Here is a 24597-nt window from a genome sequence, read left to right as displayed (position 1 = left end):
TTGGTTATCTATGTATAAGTATCTTCTCCCACTCAAATCACTTTCTTCACACTAGCTTCAAAAAAAAAATCTTTTTCTTATAAAATAAAATGCAGATATAAAAAAACCACATGAAATAAAGAATAGCTTAATGGATTGTTTTAAAGCAGACACCCTTGTAAATACCAAGCAAGGTTAAATAATAGAACTTCGCGAGCTAACCAAAAGCCCTCCACCTACTCCATCCCAATCACAGCTTCCTCCTTCCCTCTCAAAGTAACCATTATCTTTAATTTTTATAGTTTTTCACTCTGTTCCATTTCTTTAGAGTTTTATCACTGAGGGTGAATCCCTAAATAATACAGATTAGTTTTGCCTGTTTTATGTTTCCTAAGTGTCTTTAGTCTAAAATTTCTCCCTCTGCCCCCACTTTTTTTGCAATTTATTTGTTGAAGAGCCTAGGTTATTTGGCTTTTAGATAACCTAAGTCTGGACTTACTTGTTCCTTATGGTACAAGTTAGTATGTTCCTCTGTCCTCTGTATTTTATGAAAAGTGGTAGTTGAATCTAGAGGCTTGATCAAATTCATGTTAGTTTTAAAATATATATATAAATGGTGGTATGTTCTTTCAACAGAAGGCACATAATATGTCGTTTTTTCTCTTTTTGATGTTAGCACGTTTCCCAGTTCACACAGGAAAGGCAGGATACATTTTTCATTCTTTCCATCTATTTATCAGTTTTCAAGAGAATGTGTTTTCTAAGATGATGAGGCTTCTTATCATTCTACAAAAGTGAACTGATTTTTTTTTTATGAATTAATAGTGTATTTTAAAATATTTGGTGTTTTCCAGCCAGGATTAGTCATTCTCCTGATTGAAGCTAAAACCGTCCCTTCTTTGACCATTGGGAGCCTCAGAAGTTAACTCCTGAGCCCTTTGGACAGGATCCTAGTAGTGTTTGAAAGTGCTCTTGCTCTCTGGTCTGACGAGATGCTCCAGGCTCATCTAGCACATTTCCTGCCTCAGTCCCAGAATCAGCCCTCTCTCTGAGAAGTGCTGGTTTCTTTCAGTGAGAATCGGTATTCCAAGACCACTATATTGGCACCAGGGATGCTCATTGCTGCTGGGTCAGTCATTGTTTCCAGGCTTATTTTGTGGGGGAAAAATCCACACTAGATGCCCTTTAACAGGTGTGCTTATAGTTTGCTGAGAGATTTTTAATTTTTTGTTTTAACCATGAACATGCTGAATGTTTATCACTGCTTTCTCTGCATCCATTGGGAAGATCGTATGGATTTTCTTTTTGATTCTACTAACATACATAGTGAACTACACTGATTTCAAATGTTAAAAACCAATCATGCATTCCATACTTAACTTGCTCGAAATGTATCATCCTTTTTATATAGTGCTATATTTGATTTGCTAAACTCTTATTAAGAATATTTATATCTGTATTCATAAGAGGTACTGGCCTATAGTTTTATTAAATGACTTTTTCCCCCTTCTTGTCTTTATTTTAAAGTTAAGAATGGTTTAAAAAAGGGATGAGCGGGGAGGAAGAGGATGCCAAGTTGACAAGAGTACATTGTGGGGGTTATGTGTCAATCTTGCTAAGCTGGAAGTACATTTCCCAGAACTCCCATCCCTGCATAATTCTGGGTTAGCTTGGACCATAGGAAGACATGAGCTGAGATTTGGAAAGCGGAAATGGAAGTAGCTGGGGCATTCTTTTGGATCCTGGGAAGGGCAGGGAAGCCCGCTAGCGTTGTTACTGCTCACAGGTGTAATTTATCTGCTGACAGTGGGCAGGCTTGCAGCAACTTACAGCTCCTGCCAGATCTCTTCAGACAGCTTCTCTGCCCTTGGGCGAGCTACGTATTTCTTTCCTTGACAAAGAGCAATAGGAAGACACTCCCATCTTTAAGGTGGAGAGTTTGGAGGCAGTAAGAGACTGTGACAGGTTCTAGTTCTTCCTTCTTTGTGGGCCTCCCTCCTCTAGTATGTCCTTGCAAGCAGCGGCCCAGGTTCCCAGCAAAGACTTTGCTGAATCCAATCCAATGCAAGTAGTCTCTGTTGTTAAGAACATTTCAGGATATTTCTAGGACACGCTTTCTAAGCACTCAAACTTCGTAAAAGTCTAAGGGAATACAGAAAACGGGTACAATAAAAATGGAACTAATCCCCCCCCAACTCAAACCACGTGTGAGAAAAAGTCCTTGACCCATCCCAGGTGATTTCTATCGCACGCTAATAGTGAGCGCATGCGCCATCTCCCTCTTCTGACTCACGCTAATAGTGAGCGCATGCGCCGTCTCCGTCTTCTCGGGCACGCTGATAGTGAGCGCATGCGCTATCGCCCTCAGCACGGGATCCCTGCAGCCATTCCGTGGAAGCCTGAAGCGAAAAGGCGGGCCTGTTTGAGGAAGACGGGGGTTTTTCTGGAGGGCTTCCTGCTGACTCCGAGAAGCACATTTGCCACCAGAACAAGTGAAAGCTGGGGCAGCGGCTGCAAAGCGACCCAAAATGGAGCCCGGTCGAACAGCTTCAAGTTAACTTCTAGCACGAGTCTAGCACTGAAGGAACTTCCAGCCAAGTGATACACAGTCCCCATAGAGCGACGCGGAAACCTGGCTTATGTGTTCAAGAATGAGCAAAATTTTCTAACCGCCGCAGCCCAGAGACGCGTGTGCAGAGGAACAACAAACCACACGGTAGTAAATCTGCCTTTCACAAAGCAAAACCAGGAGTAAGAGTGAAGGCTGACTCCTAATGCCACAGATCATGCGATGGAGTTTCCCAGGTTTGGGGAAGTCGCAGGGGTCAGCACAGCCGGAGTGCAGTGGATAAGTCTCGCCCTGGGAAAACCACCTTCGTAATCACGTTATCTTGTCTGCCAGGTAAGCATAAATGATTGTTTTTTAAAATCAGTAACCTTGGTAATATAAAAATGAGTTGGAAAGTACTGCCTCCACTTCTATTTTCTGGAAGAGTTGGTGGAGAATTGGTATTATTTCTTCGCTAAATGTTTGATAGAATTCACCAGTGAAACCATCCTTGTCTGGAGTGTTTTTGTGGCAAGAATTTTAAGTATAAATTCAGCTTCTTTAATAGGTATAGCACTATTTGGGTGATCCATTTTTTTTTCTTGAGTAAGCTTTAGTAGTTTTTGTGTGTCATGAACTTTTTGTATTTCATCTGATTTTTTCAAATTTATTGGCTTAAATTGGTTCATAATATTTTCTTATTTATCATTTATTTCTAGGATCTGTACTCCATCCTCTTTGTCATTCTTAATGTTGGTAATTTGTGTCTGCTCACCTTTTCTTGATCAGTCTAGCTAGAGGTTTACTGATTTTATTGGTCTTTTTTTAAGGAATCAGCTTTAGGGCACAAAAGATTATTCACCTGGTTAATATGCACCACCACAAACTGAAAGCACACGCCTGGGAATGCATCCTAAGGGCCCAATGTGATGGGGTTAGGAGTGGTAGCTGAATATAAGACTGGATAAGAGAGATTTTAACCATTTGGGGGCATTAACCTGTGACTTAGGATTTAGCATCCTGGAAAGACACCTAAGCCAGTCCTTATGTGCTACTTTATGGCCTCGTTAATCTTGAAAATACTCGCATACACACACCTGATGGCCTGAAATAAATGAGGAAAGATGTTAAAACTGCCTTGGAAAAGGGCCAAAAGGTGCGAAGGCGTGGTCAGTGCTGAGATGGATTTAGTATAGAAATCTGAGAACCTGTCAGCTGACTGTGTCACATGTGAGGGTCCTGAGGCCAGCCTTCACCAATGCAGTGAGAAATCTGCTGGTGAAAGGGCCCCTGCATCCCTAAGAGCTCAGTGGTTATCCTCTGCAGCAGCAGGAGACCCTGTCATGAAACTGTCCCTACTATTAATGAGCATGACAAAATTCTGGAATAACAGATCAGGTTTAACGCTTCACTGTCAAAGTGGAGGTGGATGTGATTATGTAATGGGCAGCAAAGCCGCAATGGTGACCACCCAGTCCTGACCCACGGGGATCTATGGCAAAGTAGTGAGATGGGTGGGTAGGCAATGAGGGGTTTTCTTGTCTTAATCAAAAAGGATTGAGAGCAGGTAGGCAGAAGACTGATGTCAGCTGCCAGAAGGAAAAATCTTGATCCCTCAACCAGTTTCCAGACTTGAGCCAGTTCTCAAATCCAGAGCTCACTAGTGAATGCTGAAGTCAGACTCCTTTTAGAAAGGACCGTCCCATACCACAGAAAGTACATATAATGGTGTTTCCTCCAATCTTTCTCCAAATGGACCAATGGCCATTTTCCAGAGTAATAAATACCAGAGAATAAAGTGCACACTGCTCTTTTGAGGGCTTCTAAATACAGGATCTGAACTGATGTGTTTTCAGGAAACCCCACATGCCAGTATGACTTCTTGATGAAAATGAAGGTGTAGGGAAGCCAAGGATAAGTTAAATCCTGACCCACTCCATAGTAGATCCAATGTGGTCCTTTCCCTGGGACCCAGATGTGTAATTGAGATGCACATACTTAGCAGCTGGCAGGAATTTCATATTCATTTCATGATCTGCAGAGCAAGAGTCATTATGGTGGGAAAGGGAAAGTGATTGCCCCTGAAATTGTACCGCATCCCAGCAAGATAATACATCAGAAGCAATACCGATTCTATTGGAATGGTAGACGTTAGGCTTAGAAAATGTAGGAGCGGTAGTCCTCATCATATTCCCATTTGATTCACCACTCTGACCCCTGAACAAAAAGATGATTATGGTGGAAGATGGTAGATTACTGTAAAAGTAAATGCTAGCCTCATCGCAGTTATACAGATGTGATGTGTTTACTTGAATTCATCAAAACAGCCTCTGGCATTTGGTATGAGCTGCTGACCTGATAAATACATTCTTTTAATCCCTATAATAGAAAAGAATCAGAAACAAATACATTCGCTTTGAACAGCAGTGCATATTCAGTCCTGCCCCAGAGCTACATTCGCGTCCCCATTCTCTGTTACAGTGCACAGTGTGGTCTGGAGGGGCCTTGATTGTTTGGACAGCCCTTGGGACAGCCCACTGCTCCACTATGTGTGTGACATCACAGTATACATGCCTGCAGAGAAGGAAGTGACCAGAGGTCTGAATGCCCCGGGAAGACATACGAAGGCTAAAGGAGACCAGGTTACCACCCGCAGTGACTTGATGTTAGGTGTTCAGGGAAAGGGCTTCTGAGGAGGAAACAGCTAGTTAGTTGTAGTTACCCTAAATCCAAATGAATATGACATGTTTGAGAAACAGGACAAAGGCCACTGTGGCTGGTGCACAGAAGACAGGTGGAGGGGGTGACGTGCTCTGGGGTCACATCAGATAGGGTCGTGGGTGCCAGGCCAAGATGTGCAAGTTTTAATTGACCCATTTGAAACTTTTTTTGCTCTAAGGGTGATGGGAAACAAAAGAAGGGCTCTCAACAGGGAATTGATGTCTCAGTCTGTTCAGGCTGCTATAATAAAATACCGTAGACCAGGTGGCTTGTAAAAAGCAGGTTTGTTTCTCAGTCCTGGAGGCTGGGAAGTCCAAGCTTGAGGCACTGGCAGATTCAGTGTCTGGTGAGGATTCCACGTTCATAGATGGCTATGCTCTCTCCACGTCCTCACGTGGTGGGAAGGGACTAGGGAGGCCTGTGAGGTCTCTTTTATAAAAGCACTAATCTCATTCACGAGGGCTCCAATCTCATGACCTATGCACCTCCCAAGGCCCCACCTCCTAGTATTACCCTGTTGGGCATTAGGTTTCAACATATGAATTTAGGAGGGGTGGGGAACACAAGCATTCAATCTGTAGCAGATGATATGATTTATGATTTTTAAAATAAAGCACTTTGGCTGTGAGTGGAGAGTGGATTGCAGGGGATTAAAGGGAAAGCAGGATCCTTAAGGGAAAGTGTTGCATTCACACAGCTGAGGATTGTGGTTGCTCTAAAGTGGCTGTAGTGGGGATGGAGAGAGGTGGATGGATTTAGCATGTATTTTGTAGGACTATTAATGCCATAGAGATGCAGGATCAAAAGGGAGACATCAGGCATAACAACCAAATGTTTGGCATGAACAACCAGATGTGCCTTTTGCATGGATAAGAAAGACTGAGGAGATTTGGGGCAGGGATTTAAAAAAAAAAAACAACCTGGAAATCAAAAATTCTGTTTAAGTCTGAGATAGCTGGTGATTCACTGACCATAAGAATCTGAATTTCTGGGATGGCATTAGGCTAGAGATGAGGATCTGGAATTGTTGGCACAATTCGTGGGTTTTCAAGCTGCATTTTGAGGCTGGGGACCATCCAGATGGTTGGAGGTGGTATCATGGTGTCACAGTGCTTGGGCTTTGAAGCCAGATGAAGTGAGTTTGAATCCTTCCTCTACCACTCACTAGTGGTGGCCCTGGGCATGTCACTCTTTGTGTCTCCAATGCCTCATCTATAAAATGGGGACTGTATACCTTCCTTTAACGGTTGTTGGGACGGTTAAGCACTTATGTAAATCGCCTCACATTAGCAGTAGTAGATGTTGTAGACGTTGGCACCGTCGTTGACCAGGTGAAAGCTGCTTGAATTATAGCTGTAGTGCCTAGAAGTAAGTAAACATGCTAGTTTTTCAAACCCAGATGTTTGAACTACTAACTCATATTCAATACTACCAAAAAAAAAAAAAAAAAAAAGAATCTAGATAAATGTTTACACAGGCCTTAACTAGGATTGGGGCAGGGTGTAGGAATCTTGGGGTAGATGGCAGCCACCTAGGAACGGTTCTGTGCCGTGAATTTGCACGTGTTTTCCAGTGATCGATAAAGCTATAAAATATCTTTGACAGGGGAGAACAAGTCTTATAGAATAAATAGGGATTTTGAAGTCAGCCAGACCAGGGTTCAAATCTCCAGTTTGTCCTGACCTGGCCCTTAAGCGTGGACTTCAGTGGTGGGGAAAGTGTTGAAGACTTCCTATTGGTAATCCCCTTGGCACGAGCAGCCCACATCGGCCCCTTCAGGATCCACATATTTAATAAATATGTCAGCTGGCATCTTTGTCATTTTTATTTTAATGGAGCTCGTCAGGAGCTTAGCATTGAGGAGCCCTTGAATTTGAAGCTTATGGAGCAATTAAACTCCCTCCTGGGACAATCCAGACCTAGAGACTGTCAGTGCATAGAGATAAGCAATTGTGTATTTGTCTCCCTCTTGCCAGAAAAATGGAACACTCCAAAGTTCATCAAGGACATACACTGTATTTCAATGAGCCATATATACATTGCATACTATGTAATTAATCTAGAAAACTACTTGTCTAATAAACTCAGGGAAGCGGCCCATCTTCTATTAATTTCCTTTAATTAGCTATTGTCAGGAGAGCACTGAATGCCTGCCTGAAGTGATTCCTACCCACCTGATGGGAATGGTCAATAACCCTGAACCAACCTTGGCCTTGCTTATAAGCAAAGTGCTGACACATCCATGCTGTCCTCCCACGACAGTGCATCCCTGACAGTGAGAGTCAGAGATGACAGATAGCATTATCCCCGTCAGATTCTGGAGCTTGGAGAGATGAAGTGACTTGCCTGAGGTCACAGGGAGGTTTTGTGTCTCTGCAAAGCCAGGTCATTAAAAATATGGACTCTGGACTTAGGCACATGTGCATTCAAATCCCAGCTCTGACAGTTACTAGGGTATGTGACTGACCTTAGTGGCCATGGTTAGCACCCATCTTTACCCCCTTGCCCTCATCACTGTAGGGAATGCTCCCCAACTTCTGACTGCCAGCACCTGCATGTACCTGGCCACCAGCGCCTGCTTTGCCCCCTCCCCCAGCAGTCTAGAAGTGACAGGGAACTCAGGCTCCTTGACAGCAGCCTCAACCAAGACTGGTTGGAGTTGGTGAAAAAGACCCATCTCTCTCATCCCTTGGGTGAGGTAATTCTGAGACATGAGTAGTCTGGCTCCCTGAGTTTTCCCAGCAGGATTAGGCTCTGGTTATGCATGGTAGCAACTAGCTTGCTATTAAGCATTTCACTGACTGCCTACTCTTCTCATCTTACTTTCCCATTTCCCTACTGGTTTTTCTCTTTTTTTTAGATTTTGTTTTTTTATTCAAGTGTAGTTGATTTACAATGTTAGTTTCAGGTGTACAGCAAAGCGATTCAGTTATATATATATATATATATATACACACATACGTGTGTGTATATATATTTCAAATTCTTTTCCATTATATGTTGTTATAAGAAATTATAGTTCCCTGTGCTATACAGAAGATCTTTGTTTATCTATTTTGTATACAGTAATGTGTGTTTGTTAATCCCAAACTTCTAATTATCCTTCACCTGTCCTTTCCCCTTTGGTAAACAGTTTGTTTTCTGTATCCCTGAATCTATTTTTGGTTTGTAAATAAAATTTGTATCTTTTTTTTTAAGATTCCACATATAAGTGATATCATATAGTATTTTTCTTTATGGTTTACTTCACTTGGAATGATGATCTCCAGGTTCATCTTTGTTGCTACAAATGGCGTTATTTCATTCTTTTTTATGGCATAGTAGTATTCCATTGTATAAATATACCACAACTTCTTTATCCAGTCATCTGTCAATGGACATTTAGGTTGTTTCCTATCTTGGCTATTGTATATAGTGCTGCTGTGAACATTAGGGTGCATGTATCTTTTCAGATTATAGTTTTCTCTGGACATATGCCCAGGAGTGGGATTGATGGATCATATGGAAAGTCTATTTTTAGTTTTTTAAGGAACCTCCGTACTGTCCTCTGTAGTGGCTTCACATTTCCACCAACAGTGTAGGAATGTTCCCTTTTCTCCACACCCTCTCCAGCAATTTCTTATTTGTAGACTCTTTAATGATGGCCATTCTGACTGGTGTGAGGTGATACCTCATTTTAGTTTTGATTTACATTTCTCAGATAATTAGCGATATCGAGCATCCTGTCATGTGCCTGTTGGCCATCTGGATGTCTTCTTTGGAGAAATATCTATTGATGTCTTCTTCACATTTTTTGATTGGGTTGCTTATTTTTTGATATTAAGCTGTATGAGCTGTTTGTATATTTTGGAAATTAGTCTTTTGTTGTTTGCATCATTTGCCAATATTTTCTCCCATTCTGTAGGTTGTCTTTTTGTTTCATTTATGGTTTCCTTTGCTGTGAAAAGCTTTTAAGTTTAATTAGGTCCCCTTTGTTTATTTCTGATTTTGTTTTCATTACTCTAGGAGCTGATTCAAAAAAAGTATTGCTGTGATTTATGTCAGAAGATTCTGCCTGTTTTTCCCTAGAAATTTTATGGCATCTGGTCTTAGACTTAAGTCTTTAATCATTTTGAGTTTATTTTTGTATATGGTGTTAGAGAAAGTTCTAATTTCATTCTTTTACATGTAACTGTGCAGTTTTCCCAGTGCCGCTTATTGAAGAGACTCTTTCCTCCATTGTATATTCTTGCCTTCTTTATCATAGATTAATTGGCCGTAAGTGTGTGGGTTTATTTCTGGACTTGTATCCTGTTCCATTGATCTATGTGTCTGTTTTTGTGCCAGTACTACATTGTTTTGATTACTGTAGCTTTGTAGTATAGTCTAAAGACAGGGAGCATGATCCCTCCAGCTCTGTTCTTCTTTCTCAAGATCGTCTTGTCTATTTGAGGTCTTTCTCATGTTTCCATACACATTAAAAAATGTTTTTGTTCCAGTTCTGTGAAAAATGTCATTGGTAATTTGATAGGGATTGCATTGAAGCTGTACATTGCCTTGGGTAGTAGGGCTATTTCAACAATATTGATTCTTCCAATCCAAGAACATGGTATATCTTTCCATCAGTTTGTGTCATCTTTAATTTCTTTCATCAGTTTCATAGTTTTTGGAGTACAGATCCTTTGCCTCCTTAGGTAGGTAGGTTTATTCCTAACTATTTTATACTTTTTGATGAGATGATAAAATGGGATTGTTTCCTTAATTTCTTTTTTCTGATACTTTGTTGTTAGTGTATAGAAATGTAACTGATTACTGTACATTAATTTTGTATCCTGCAACTTTACTGAATTCATTGATGAGCTCTAGTGGTTTTCTGTTAGTGTCTTTAGGATTTTTCTATGTATAGTATCATGTCATCTGCAAACTGACTGTTGTACTTCTTTTCCAGTTTGGGTTCCTTTTATTTCTTTTTTTGTTTGTTTTTCCTCTGATTGCTTTGGCTAGGACTTCCAAAACTATGTTGAATAAAAGTGGCAAGAGTAGGTATCCTTTTCTTGTTCCTGTCTTAGAGAAAATGCTTTCAGCTTTTCACCATTGAGTATATGTTAGTTGTGGGTTTGTCATATATGGCTTTTGTTATGTTGAGGTATGTTCCTTCTATGCCCACTTTCTGGAGAGTTTTTATCGTAAATGGATATTGAATTTTATCAAAAGCTTTTCTGCATCTATTGGGATGATCATATGGCTTTTATTCTTCAATATGTTACTGTGGTGTATATCAGTGATTGATTTGTGGATACTGATTGAAAAAGCCTTGCATCCAGGGGTAAATCCCACTTAATCATGGTGTATGATTCTTTTACTGTATTGTTGGAGTCAATTTGTTAGTATTTTGTTGAGGATTTTTGCACCTATATTCATAAGTGATATTGGCCTGTAATTTTCTTTTTTTGTGATGCTCTTTTTCTGGTTTTGGTATCATGGTGATGGTGGCCTCATAGAATGAATTTGGAAGTGTTCCTTCTTCTGCAGTTTTTTTTGGAATAGTTTCAGAAGATTTGGTATTAACTCTTCTCTAAATGTGTGGTAGAATTCCCCTGTGAAGCCGTATGCTCCTGGACTTTTGTTTCTTGGGAGTTTTCTAATTACTGATTCAATTTCAGTGCTGGTAATTGGTCTCCATATTTTCTATTTCTTCCTGGTTCAGTGTTGGGAGGTTGTATCTTTCTAGGAAATTGTCCATTTCTTCTAGGTTGTCCATTTTGTTGGCATTTATTGCTCATGGTATCCTCTTATGATCCTTTGTATTTTTATAGTGTTGGTTGTAACTCTCCTTTTTAGTTTCTAATTTTATTAATTTGGGCCTTCTCCATTTTTTTCTTGATGAAACTGGCTAAAGGTTTTCAAAGAACTAGCTTTCAGTTTTATTGATCTTTTCTTTTTCTCTTTCTTTTTCTTTTTAGTCTCTATTTCTACTCTAATCTTCATGATTTCTTTCCTTTTAACTTTGGTTTTTGTTCTTTCTTTGATTGCTTTAGGTGTAAATTTAGGTTGTTTATTTGAGAGTGTTCTTGTTTCTTGAGGTAAGCTTGTATTGCTATACTTCCCTCTTAGAACTGATTTTGCTGCATCCCAGAGGTTTTGGATCTTCCTGTTTTCATTTTCAGTTGTCTCGAAGTATTTTTTGATTTCCTCTTTGATTTTCTCAGTGATTCATTGGTTGTTTAGTAGCATATTGTTTAGCCTCCACATGTTTGTGGTTTTTGCAGTTTTTTTTCTTGTAGTTGATTTCTAATGCTTTATATGATTCAGTTTTCTTAAATTTACTGAGGCTTGTTTTGTGGGTGAGCATATGATCTATCCTGGTTCCATGTACACTTGAGAAGAGTGTATTCTGCTGCTTTTGGATGGAATGTTCTATAAATATCAATTAAGTCCATCTGGTTTAATGTGTCATTTAAGGCCTGTATTTCCTTATTGATTTTCTGTGATATGTCCATTGATGTAAGTGGGGTGTTAACATTGTTATTGTGTTACTGTCAATTTCTCCTTTTATGTCTGTTTTCAATTGCCTTATATATTGAGGTGCTCCTGTGTTGGGTGCATGTATATTTACAATTGTTCTATCTTCTTCTTGGATCATTATGTAGTGCCCTTCTTTGTCTCTTGTAACAGTCTTTGAAGTCTCTTTTGTCTGATGTAAGTATTGCCACTCCAGCTTTCTTTTGATTTCCATTTGTATAGAGTACCTTTTTCCATCCTCTCACTTTCAGTCTATATGCATCTGTAGCTCTGAAGTGAGTCTCTTGTAGGCAGCAAATATATGGATCTTGTTTTTGTATCCATTCAGCCAGCCTGTGTTTTTTGGTTGGAGCATTTAGTGCATTTACATTTAAGGTAATTATTGATATATATGTTCTTCTTGCCATTTTGTGAATTGTTTTAGTAGGTCTTTTTCTTCCTTTTCTTCTTTTGTTCTCTTCTCTTGTGATTTGGTGACTCTCTTTAGTGTTATGCTTGGATTCCTTTTTCTTTTTTGTATGTATATCTATTGTAGATTTTTGATTTGTGGTTATCGTAAGATTTTGGTGTAACATTCTGTATATATATGTAATTGCTTTTAAGTTCCTGACCTTTTATTTCAAATGCATTTTAAATACCCTGCATTTGTATTCTCCTCCCTTCATGATTACTGGTTTTGATATCATATTTTACATTTGTGTTATCTCTTAACTGCTTATTGTGGGTAAAGATGATTTTACTACTATTGTCTTTTACTCTTTTTACTAGTTTGTGCAAGAATGATTTCCTACCTTTACTGTATGTTTGCCTTTACCAGTGAGCTTTTCCATTTTGTAATTGTCTTTTTCTTGTTGTGGCCTTTTCTTTTTCACCTATGGAAGTTCCTTTAGCAACTGTTGTAAAGCTGGTTTGGTGGTGCTGAATTCTTTTAGCTTTGCTTGTCTGGAAAGCTTTTGATTTCTCCATCAAATCTGATCGAGAGCCTTGCTGGGTAAAGTATTCTTGGTTGTAGGTTTTTCCCTTTCATCACTTTGAATATATCATGCAATTCCCTTCTGGCCTGCAGACATTCTGCTGAAAATTCAGCAGACATTCAGCTGATAGTCTTATCGGAGTTCCCTTGTATGTTATTTGTTGCTTTTCTCTCATTGCTTTTAATATTCTGTCTTTAATTTTTGACATTTTAATTATAATATGCTCTGCTTTGGGTTATTCCTATATGGGACTCTCTGTACTTCCTGGACTTGGGTCACTGTTTCCTTCCCCAGCTTACGGAAGTTTTCAGCTATTATCTCTTCAAATATTTTCTCGGGCCCTTTTTCCTCTTTCTTCTACTTCTGGGCCTACTGTTGTTTCTTGAGATCCCTTATTAAATAAATCCCTTATACTTGGGTCCTTATTCCAGGGTCTGTTTCTGGGAAACCTGAACTAAGACAGTGACCTTTGACAAATCATTTAACTCCTCTCAGATGCTCGGTTTCCTAATCTGTAAAAAGGCAACCTATACAGTATTCACTTTATAGGTTTATATGGACATTTAAAGGACATATTGCCTGCAAAAGAGTGCACAATTCTGTTCATACCAGCAAAATTTGTAACAGCAAAAAGTGGGAAAAGACTGAAATGTCTAGGGAGGGAATGGGTAAATAAATTAGGTTTTAACTGTGTGATAGAATACCACAGAATCAGTAAAAATTATTTTCAATGAATAGTCAATGACATGGAGAATTTTACATGAAAGTTATATAGTATACAATCCACCTGGGGAACTCAGTGGGGCAAAATATATAAAACTATAAAAAAAAATCTAAATGTTAAATATATTTAAAACACACTGAGTGATCTATTTCTTGGTGGTGGTAAGTTATTTTCTTTATGCTTTTTCCCATTTTTAAAAAGTTAAAGTTTTCCAAACAAGCAGTATTACATTCATAATCAGGAAAAACGAAATGTTATTTATAGAAGTTGGTCTTTAGTTCAAGATTTCAACTCTGATAAAAGATGAAGATGCCTTAAAATGAGTAAAATCCCAGCACTTTGTTTTTACTTTCCTTTTTCCTGATCCAATGCACTAATTATTAAAAGGGAATTCAGTTTTCATGCAGTATTGCAGTGGACAGTAAGTAAAGGCAAGACTGGTCAAAGGCCTAAGGGATGTGTAAGTCTGAGGTCCTTTGAGTCCAAGCTTTAGGCTACTGACCACCCTGGGCTCTCCAGATCTTCTCATATCTCTCTGAGACTGCTTTCTTCACAATTTCATTTCAGCCACTCCTCTGGCTCCCATTTATGGCATTGATTCCAAGCTGGGGTACCAGGCTGAGGCCACTCTCAGAGGCGAGCATTCGGTGGGACAGCTCGCTTGTCCCAGCTCTAGGTTCATTTCTTCTGAGGACCCTTTGACCTACCTGCCCATGCCCCATGTTGATCACCCTTGTACATAAAACTCTTTCTGCATCCAACCTCCGCCAACCTCCATTTACCCCCAACATTTGTAGGCAGGTATTACTCTTACAGAGGAGAAAGTCCAGCTATCCATCCATATGCCCAGCTATCCACTCATCCACCCATCCTTTCACTCAGCAAATTATGCCCACGTGTGCAATGCTGTGCAGGCACTTGCTAGATTCTTGGGATGCAGAGTAGACCCAGACACTGCCTCTACCAAACTTCCTGGCAATGGGAAGCAAAGACAAGGCACTCATGCCTCAGTTGACCCTCCTGTGCTCATGTGTAGTGAATATTTGTGATGCCAGCCCCACATCTCCTTAGCTCACGATTTCAGTGCAGCCATGGTGGAACATTCCATGCACTTGGCCAGCATCTCTTACCAAATGGACCAGGGCTGCCTCAAGGATCAGCCTTGCAGAGGAGCAACTAGGAATTGAAGGGGAATTTACACCCAAGGAGGCAACCCTCAACTATTTCCCTATCTGTGGAAACAACCCTGGGGAGTGCTTTTACATTATTTCTAAGAAAGTTCCTGGAGGGATTGAGGCCCCTTTCCCCTCAGTGGTCATTAGCTCATTAACACACCCTTTACTGGGTTTTCCCCAGCTCTGTCTCACTTTTGCCTCTCTGTTTTGTCTGCTTCCAGTGTCACCTGGAGAATAAGTTGCTAGCCCTCAGTTTCTTGTCCTGGTCTCTGCTTTTGGAAGAACCCAAATGAAGATAGCATAGGAGGCATTATGAATGAGTGAAAGAAAGAGAGAAAGGACGGAAGAAAGAAAGACTGATGATATTATAATGAAAGGAGAGGAGGACACCATTGGAAGTGGACAAATGACCACCTGCTGTTGACAGAGGAAGACCCTGTTACCTCAGTGTCCATTTATGATGAGGGCCTATACCTTCCCATGTGTGTGTACACCAGCATTTTGGCTTGACTACCTTAGAAATACTGAGCTTAAGAGTAATGTGAATGTGACTAATAATAATAGTTACTCTCGAAGGGACACTTCCATTTGTCCATTTGCTAGGGACTTTATTCATATCATGTCATTTATCCACAAACCTCCTGTGACCCAGGCATTAATTAATCTCACTTTATAAGTGGGGAAACTGAGGGTCATAGAAGTGGCTCAAGGTTACCTGGTGGCAGGGCTGATCTCAGCTGGATCTGTCGAATACCAGAGTCCATACTCCTGGGCCCCACTCTCTGCATGAGTCTATTAGAGCATCCAGTCGGGGGTCCCAGTTCTCCAGCTGCTTGGCAAGCAGTTTATAATGCATGCCATTGGAATCAGGGTGTGCCTTCTCAAGGGTCTAGGGCAGCCATAGCAGGGCTGTGCGGTGAGGGCCAGTAAATAAAACACAAGTCCATTTGTTACTCACCATTAATCAACACTCAAGATAAAACATTACTTTATTCTGTCTGGCAGCTCAAACATGCTTCATGATATCTATTACACAGTGATGTTAATGATGTCCGCAGCACTGCACCTTCGGTATGCAAGATTTGTCGTGTCACCCGCTGGTCTCATCTCCCCAGAGGCCTCTGGTTCAGCATCAGGTCTGAGAACAGAGAGAATCTTTGGGAGGCCCGCATCACCACCAGTGTTGCTGAGCCGAGTATGAAAATTTACTGCCTACACATCCTGCCCACAGCATTGGGCTAGAAACCTGATATGCTTTTCAGGGTCAATAATGAGATGCTCTTTCAGGGTAGGCAACTGGATTGGAGGGGTCCTAGAACTCCTCAAATGGCAGAATTGTAGGAGCCCTTAGTGATCACCTGTTTCAACAGGTCCATTTTATAGATGGACAAACTGAGGTTGAGAGAGGGCATGTGACTCTTCTGTTACATAAATGCTAGTAGACTTGGATCTGATTCCAGATATTTTTGCTTCCAGTTCAGGCTCTTTCTAATGGATCATTTCGAGGTCCCCATCCCCTGCCCTCGTCTCTCTCCTGTTGTGTGGCTGTAGAATGGATGCACTCAGAGAATGTTAGCTCCTTCTCCATCCCACCACCATTTCCCCTGAAGTTCCTTACAATAACTGTGAATTAGGAAGAACACTCATTCTTAATTCCATTCTGCAGGGGAGATTGAGGTTCAAAGAGGGCAGATGACAGTAGCTGAATAGGGCTTAAATCCAGGCTTCTGGGTTAGCACTCTAACAACCACATGACCTCCTTAAGGATAAACGAATGTATGAACAAAAGAATGAATGGATGCTAAACTCGCTGAAGAATGAATTTAGGCATGCATGATGAACAAGGCTTAATGTTTGCAAGTCCCCACCCCCAATGTATTTGCATTTCAGCAAAGTCAAGGTCTCAGGGCCCCTGGAGCTGTTCTGTGGGCCAGAGCAATGAAGTGTTTTTTCACAGTGGTGCACCCAGCCGCCACCCAGGACTCAGCCTAGTTGAGAGCTGGCCCTCCGTGAGTGCTTCTAAAATTGAACAGAGGAGAATGCTCTGGAACCATGGCTCTGAACCATTTGGTTCTCCAGGAGCAGCTTGGAGAGGTATTGGGGTTTTAAGGAGAGCAGCCTCTCCCTTCCCAACACTGCACCACAGTTGCGTTTTCAACCTTCAGCTGAGGCTGGCCTGAAGAAGGAGAGAGGAAAAGAGACAGGAGCATGAAGGCTGAGATGCAGAAAAGAGCCGTAGATATGAGGTCACCCACTGAGGGGCCCTGGGTGAGCTTCCTACCCCGGGGACCAGTCTGGCTGGAATCCGCCTCAGCTTCACTGAGATTGGGAAGGAGAGGTGGCCCTGACATCCTCTGGTCACAGTCTCAGGGAGGCTGGGCAGAGGGGTGATGCATTAATATGGATGAAATGTCAAGAGATTAGATAGAATTTCAAACAGGAACTTAACCCAGGACCTCAGACTAGGAGTTGATATAAAAATGTGCTTAGAATTGACAATGATCTATAATCTAATACTCAGTAATGCACACACAAACATTCACAACCATACAAACTCATGCATTTTCACACCCAAATATAAAGAGATTACTGATAAAAGCCTCATACACAATGCAAATACCAGTACACACACACACACCACTAACATCCATTATAGTTACTTTATATTTTTAACCTCACCCAGCCTCTCCTTCCCTCTACTTTCTTTTTCTCTCTCCCAAGAATGCTCTTAGCATTAAGTAAGCTCTTAGCCTTGCCAGTAAGCTAGGTTTGCTCCACTTTGCCCAGAAGTTTAAGGGGTTGCCTTTGTTTATGAACTTCTGGAGAGAAGGAGCGGGGGAAGGGGTGGCATCAGCCTCACAGAAGTGTTCTGTTCGGAGCAGGCATCTCCATGTTCCCCCTCCTCCTCCTCAGTAGCAGCAGCACCTGCAGTGCTCAGTGAATGGTTACTCTCTGCCTGGCCTTGTACTGGGCCCTGAAACCTGAGCAGAGACTAAGGCTGGTTTGCCATCTCTAATCATCTCACCCCAAGAACAGGGCAGAGTAGAGTTGGGAAGACCGAGCTCATACATAGGAGAAATGAAACACCAAAGCCAGTTGCTAAGGGCCAAATGAAAGGTGTAGACAATAGTTCTCCAGAAGGTCAGAGGCTGAGTTATCCCTGAGGGCTGGGAGGTCAGGGAAGACTTCTGGAGGAGGGGTCTTGAAGGATAGGTAGGAATCAGGGCAGCAGAGAGGAATGAGAAGTGCCTGTCAAACACAGGTGTTTGATACACTTTGTTGGATGAATTAATGACAGGACAATTCCAGGTCAAAGGCAAGGCCTTGACCAGGTTGGGGGCCTTTATGAGGTCTCAGAAGGAGGGGAGAAAATCCTGGGAAAGACTTGTCAAATACTATACTTTCTCAATTATCCTCTCTTCGGATCCTCATAATACTCTTGAGAGTAGGTCAGTTGAGGATTATGTCCCCATATTAAAGATAAGAAATGGAAACCAGCTGAAGCTTTAGGGTAACTCCAGACAGGGTAAGAGATTGGTTAATGCCACACAGCCAGGCAGTATCAGAGCTGGGAGCCTGGCCCAGGTTCCTACCGGCTGTGTCTGTAAATCCTTCTGTCTTTACAGTTTGAATCCTGTGGGTAGGAAGCGGTTTGGGTGGAGGAAGAGGAGGTCTGTGGGATGTTCCATGGGGAAGCTCCCTCCAGCATCTGCTTTTAATGCAGGAGCAGGGCAAGGGGTGGGTCATCAGAGGGCTGTGCCTCCCCTGCACCGCCTGACCCTGATCTCCTGCGAAGCATCTCTCTTGCCGTCAGAACTCTGACGGTGGCACCAGCTCTGCCTGTCAGGCAGTCGTTTCTCAGCAGTTGTTTCAAAGGAGGAGACTGGGGCATGGAGGACGTGCAGGGACAGACTGCCAGCTGCCCAGGAGAGCGCCTAGAGCCAGGCTCAGGGGAATGAGGCAAAATGAGGTCGTGCTCGGGAACAGAGAGGAACCAGTGAGCTCCCTGAGGCAGAGGCTTTTTACAACCAGCATTAAATATTTATCATTTTGTCAGTCTTAGGAATGTGCACATAAAGGCGGAGGGGAAGACGGAAGAACGCAAGCCCAGGAGGCTGGTGACATGCAAGGTCCTCCACTTGGGAGCTGTGCCGCTTTGGACAGATGACTTAACCTCCAAGCTTCTGTTTCCTTCTCAGGGCACACCCCCGGCTTCAGAGGGTGGTTGTGAGGATTATGTGAGATCATGTAAGACAGAGCAACCAGTGCAGGGCCCGGAGCGAGCAGGCGCTCAGCCCAGGCAGAGCAGCAGCCCCAGCAGCAGCAGTGGTGGTGGTCGCACTAGATTAATAATAATGGTGGTCGCAGTAATAGTGGCAGCAGCAAAAGGTAGTGGTAGATGAGCAGTAGTAATAGGAACAGCAGATTAACAACGTCGTAGCACCAGCAGCCGCAACAATAGTTGTTTGTATTGTTATAAGAAAAGTGATCAAACTGCCTTGGGCTCTAAAAATGAATTTGGCTTTCAAGAAAAGACTAGAGATTCAGTAACTCTATCTTCTCCATCTCTCCATAGAGACTGGGGCCTTGAAAGGCCATCCAGGACTTATACATGCTGCCTTTCATGTGGCATTGGAATTCAGTTCTGTAGGTAAGGGGGGCCATGGATGAAGTATGAGCAGTGGAATGTCTCAGGTCAGTGCTTTGGGAAGATAAATCTGTAATTAGGATCCAGCTATTAGGATAAGTTCACAGTGGAATTTTGGATTTAAGGTTTATTCATTCGTTCATTCTGCTGCATTAGCTGAGTGCCTCTTATGTGTCTGGAACTGTGTTAGGTGCTGGGAGAGGTAGAGAGGTGAATAAGACCTACTCTCTGCTCTCAGAAATTAAATGATAGTGAAGGAGGTGACTGTCATCTGGGTGAAATAACTGATAAATAGATCTGTAAGCATAGTGGCGGGAACACAAGAAGGAAGCCATTTGTTACAGCTCTAGACTGGGGAGGGTGTCTTGGAGTTGGGATATCTGAGCTAAGTCTTGAGTGATGAGAAAGATTTTCTGAAGTTAAGAAGAGTGGAGTTGTAGGTGGATACGAGAGATACTCAGCAGGCAGAACCAGCAGGATGTGGCAACTGATCGGAAGGGAGGTGTGAAAGACACAAAAGTGGGATGATATCCAAGCTCCTGGCTTGGACAGTTGATACAGAAGAGGTGCCGTAAGCGTGGGGTCCTGTTTTATAAAGATGGTGGAAGCTCCTTTGGAGTGAGAGAATCGATTAGCAGGAGACCACGTGGAGGTGGGGAGGTCAGTGAGGGGCTGCTGCAGCAACCCAGGCAGGACATGATGGTAGGAGTGAAGAGGAAGGAGGGCATGGAAAAGGTAGAGGAGGGAAAATGCACCATGATCCTGCCAATAAGTATTATTTCCCCATTTTAAAGATGAGGAAAGTAAACTGCTTTAAGTGGTTCACAAGACAGAAATAGCAAGTGGTGGAGCTGGCATTAAAACTCAGGACCATCTGACTCTAGAGTCACACTCCATTATGCTGCTTGAAGGCAGACACATCGCAGAGGCAGAAGCAATGGGCCTTGGTGACTGGCTGTCCACGTGGGTAGTGGAAGGGAACGGAGTTAAGACAATGGTGAGGTCTCCAGCCTGGGCCGCTAGGTGGGAAAAGAAGACATTAACCAGGACAGCTGGTGTCAGGGAGAGAAGCAGATTTGGATTTCAGACTGACATGGGGTCAGCCAAAAATAAACCTGAGGTCTTTGGGAAACAAGGGAATTTTAAGCATTAAGGAGTTAGGGTAGATGTCATAGGAATGACTCTCTGAATTGGTCAGGCTTAGTGTTGAGGTTTGGGGTTGAACAGAGAGGCAGTGGGGTGTGGCAGAGTCGAGTGTGTGCCCAGGCCCTGTCCTAGTTACTTACCGGCTGTGGACTATGGGCAAGGAACTTAATCACACTGATTCCAGTTTCTTCTTTCTGCAAAATGGGGGAAATGAGCCCTGCCCAGGATGCACTGTAGTTTGGTGGGAGTAGGTAGAGGTAAAAGAGGTGAAGGGCTTCAGGGAAGTCCTGAGCTTCAGCTGGTAGAGCGTATTGGCGTGATAACTTCATAGAGATGATCCTTGAGACGTTGTATGCCAGTCAGAGACAACACAGCCTCTTATAAATCCTGCTAAGATTTTTTTCTTGTTATTTCAGTAAAACACGGTATCTTGTAGAATCTATATCCCCCTCTCTTTGTTCTTGTCAGTTCTGCCTTAGTTCAGTCCGGGAGAACATTGTGTCCAGCACCATCTTCCCACCTGTTCAGAGCCCCAGCTTACAAACACATGGATCCCTCAGTGTGACTGTCATTTTTCTAGACAGTTCTCTCATTCCTGTCCTCAGGGAGGGTTTGTACTTCTGTCTGCACTTCATTTAGGGGTAAGAAAAGCTTTGGCTTCAAGGAAAGGGATTTCCAATCCTAGCAAGCGAGTGGTGAGCGGTTAGGGAAAGAGTTCTACTCTACCTGGTGTTTTATAGACGTTATTATATCTTGAAAACAGCTTTACTGACGTATAATTGATATACAAAGAACTGTACGTATTTAATGTTTACAAGTTGGTAAGTTTGGACATAGGCAAACACCCATGATACCACCATCACAGTCAAGGTAATAGACATATCACCACCTCCAAAAATGTCCCTTGTATCTCTTTTTGTTAGTCTATATGTTTGTTTTGCTGTTGTTGTTGTTGTTATAAGAATACTTAATGTGAGATCTACCCTCTTAACAAATATAAAGTGCACAATACAGTGTTAACTAGAGGCCCTGTATTATTACATTTAATCTTCACAATAACTATAGGAGGTAGCTATTTTCATTCTCATTTTACAGATGTGGATCCTTAGGCTGAGAGAAGTTAATTTTTTGCCCAAAGCCATACAGCTAGTTGGCAGAAGAGCTAGGATTCACATTTTAGTTTATCTGACTTTTTAAGCCTAGGCTGTCCTTATTAGGTTATAATGTCTCCCCTCTTCTGTCTGCCCTGGTGCCCCATTGGCTGAGCTGAGCCACAGGGAAAGGACCGCTAATCTTGGTGCTCTTAAAAGAGGCAGGACTCAGGAAATTTCTGAACAACACTTGAGGGACACAGTGGGCTCTGCTCACACACTCCAGAAGGAGGGAGTGATACAAAACTAGAATTAGCTCTGCGGCCTGGGGTCAGTAACCGAGAGGGTTCCAGGATGGGGCCTATAATGACTACATTGCTGAGCTTCCAGGGATCCTGGAAGATCTAGAAGCCTCTGCATTTCAAGCAGTAAATGAGCCCCTTGCCCAAATCCTACCCTGTTGGAAGGCCCAGCAAGAACTCAAACAGGTGTGTGGGAATGAGAGTTGGGAATAAGGCAGGGTTTCAGCTCCTGAAATCCTTACACTGACACCCAGCCTGGAAACTTACATGCTCCTTCCTCTCTCCCACCCCTCCACTACCTCTAAGTGATGTCGTGGTTTACTTGTTATTCTGCTTTCACCTGCTTTCCTGTTTTGACCTGATTTTACCTGGAAACAAATGGAGAAGGTGGTCCTGTGTGGAGTAGTGGGAAGCTGGATTTGAATCCAGGTTCTCTCTATCCATATGAATGCAAACAAAGGATTTTACCTTTAGGAATCTTAATTTTCTCACTTGGGAAATGAGAAAATGATACCTCAAGGGGCTGTTGGGAGTATCAAATAAGGCAATGGATGCAAAGGCATCTGGCACAATGCCTGGCACAGAGCAAATGTTCAATAAATACTGGGTAGTGGATGCATTGATGCTCCACAAATGTTAATCACCTGAGACTTCCATGCTTGGCACTGCACTTACTACTTAGGAAAATGAGTCAGTCCTCTTAGGCAAGTCTCAGGTGTGTCATTGAATTACAGCGAGAGGACACAAGCTCATCCTGTGGTCCTCCCTCACTCAGAGGCAACAGGGAAAGCTCCCGGCCGAAGGCCCCCTGCTGTACCAGCTGCTGCTGCACCACCACCGTCATCAGAGGCAGGTGACCCAGGGGCAGGTGGGCAGAGTCTGGGTGGCCTCTAGCTTGTCTGCCATAGCTTTTGAGGGTAGATAGACTTTTCAGTCCTGTCTCTGAGCCTCTGGACTAGTGCAGAACAAAATGGCACTGTTTATGGAGCCAGGTAGAAGCTCAGCATGTCCCTCCGCTCTCCTCCTTTCTTTTTTGTATAGTTGTCTTGGTATAATAGTTTGGTGGCTCTATCCTGAGAAGGAAGTGAGCAGACCAGAAGAGAGGCTAGAGCGCCCCCTGCTGGGCATGGTGGGCTGGTAGGTTCAGTCTCCTTCATTGGCCAGGTTGGTGCTGTCCTCCATCTCAGTGCTGAAACCCTTCCCCTCTAACCTGAGACCATAGGTATAACCTGGTCCAAGAAAGCTAGGGAGTTGCTGAGCAGGCTAAGGCCACAGGGCGGTCCACTGCCAACCCTTGGTCCCTTAGCCTTAGCCTCCCAATGTGGAGAAGCAGTCATTTTGCAAACATCCTACAAACACATCTGCTTTATAGCCATGTCTTTTTCCCTCTTAAGGATTGCTAAATGTTAGCAGGGTCCATCCTCTCTAATTCAGAGACATGTCACTTGCTTAGTGTTAAATGATACATTTTATACTGTACACTCTGTTGTCTGACATCAGGAATATAACCATTTGTTTCATGTCATTTCTCTCCAGAATTATGGACTAGGAGGTGTTGCCAGCAACCCCCTAGAGAAGAAAACCCCCTAGTTTCTCCATGACAGATGTTCATTCAGACTCCGCTTGCATACCTCTAGTGATGGGAAACTCAGTGTCTCTCAAGGGAGCCCATCTAATGATTGATGTCTCTTATTCACTAGAAGGTTTTCCTCCTTTTTGAGCTGAAATTTGTCTTACTGAGACCACCTCCCTTGATTTGGCTCTTACCTTTGGCAACACAGATCAAGTTTGCTTCTTTGGACTAAAAGAGTGTTCAAGATGTTTTTCCACATTTCAAAGATTGTGATCCTGCTTTCCTGCCCCTACTCCCTTTCATTTTTCACTTCAGGGATAAACAGCTCTAGTCTCCTCATCTGTTTCTAACAGGAAATGATTTGCAGACACTTCACTGTCCTGGTCCCATTCCACGTAACAGCTATCATTTATTGAGCACCTTTGCTGACATTTCCCACACCTAAGTTCATTAAACCTACATAAATATTGTAATGAGGTAGACTGCTCTCACTGTCTTACAGGAAATTAAGATTCAGAGAGCTTAAACAACTTACCCAAGATCACACAGATATTAAGAGACAGAACCAGGGTCTGAATGCAGAATTAGAACCCAGAGTTGCCTGGCTCTAAATTTTTGCTCTTAAAGCACTAGCATGCCTGCTGCCTGTAAGGTGTGTGATCCAGTTAATCAGTGCAGGTTTTAGAAAGTGGGATCTGTCATAGGCTATTCCGTTGATAAAAAGTTGATGAAAATAGATGATGTTTTTACATCAGTGAGGATTTGACTAAAATAGGTATCAGTTTACTTCCAATAGAATGTAAATGTACCATGCCATTATTTAATATGCAGAATAGATTTATAAAACAATCCACCTTAACGCCAAAAAGAAAGTAAGGTCTAAAAATGGTCACATTAGGGAAGCAGTCTGACCAGGGAAAAGTAGATCTGGACTCTCTTCACTCTGATTTTATGTGACCTGCCTCTATTTATGCTGTCTCCAGAGATGCTATCATTTCGGAAAGGCCTGCCATGATGCTGGCTCATGCTGAGCAGTCTGTGCTACAGGAACTGAGGGATAGTCAAGTGTTGGCTATTCATCCTTATCTTGATGACAAGAGTTCCTGACAGCAAAGTGAGGGTTACACCAAATTTGGGTCGACTGGCTGGTTCTTGAGGGAGCAAGAGACCTAGAGGGAAAGGCGCCAAGAACGCTCAGAGGAACAGAGAAGCTAC

The 24597-nt window shown here is 42.5% G+C and overlaps 1 non-coding gene across 1 annotated transcript; it reads right to left on the bottom strand.

Moving 5' to 3' along the window:
- Positions 1–2725: 2725 nt before the first annotated feature.
- LOC123615725 (U1 spliceosomal RNA) lies at positions 2726–2889 on the bottom strand. Its single transcript, XR_006723398.1, has one exon. It is a non-coding gene; the product is annotated as a U1 spliceosomal RNA (small nuclear RNA).
- Positions 2890–24597: the final 21708 nt, after the last annotated feature.

Source organism: Camelus bactrianus, chromosome 13 (genome assembly GCF_048773025.1).
Source record: "Camelus bactrianus isolate YW-2024 breed Bactrian camel chromosome 13, ASM4877302v1, whole genome shotgun sequence".
NCBI lineage: Eukaryota > Metazoa > Chordata > Mammalia > Artiodactyla > Camelidae > Camelus > Camelus bactrianus.
Note: the sequence above shows the minus strand (reverse complement) of the source record. Positions and strands in the feature narration are given on the sequence as shown.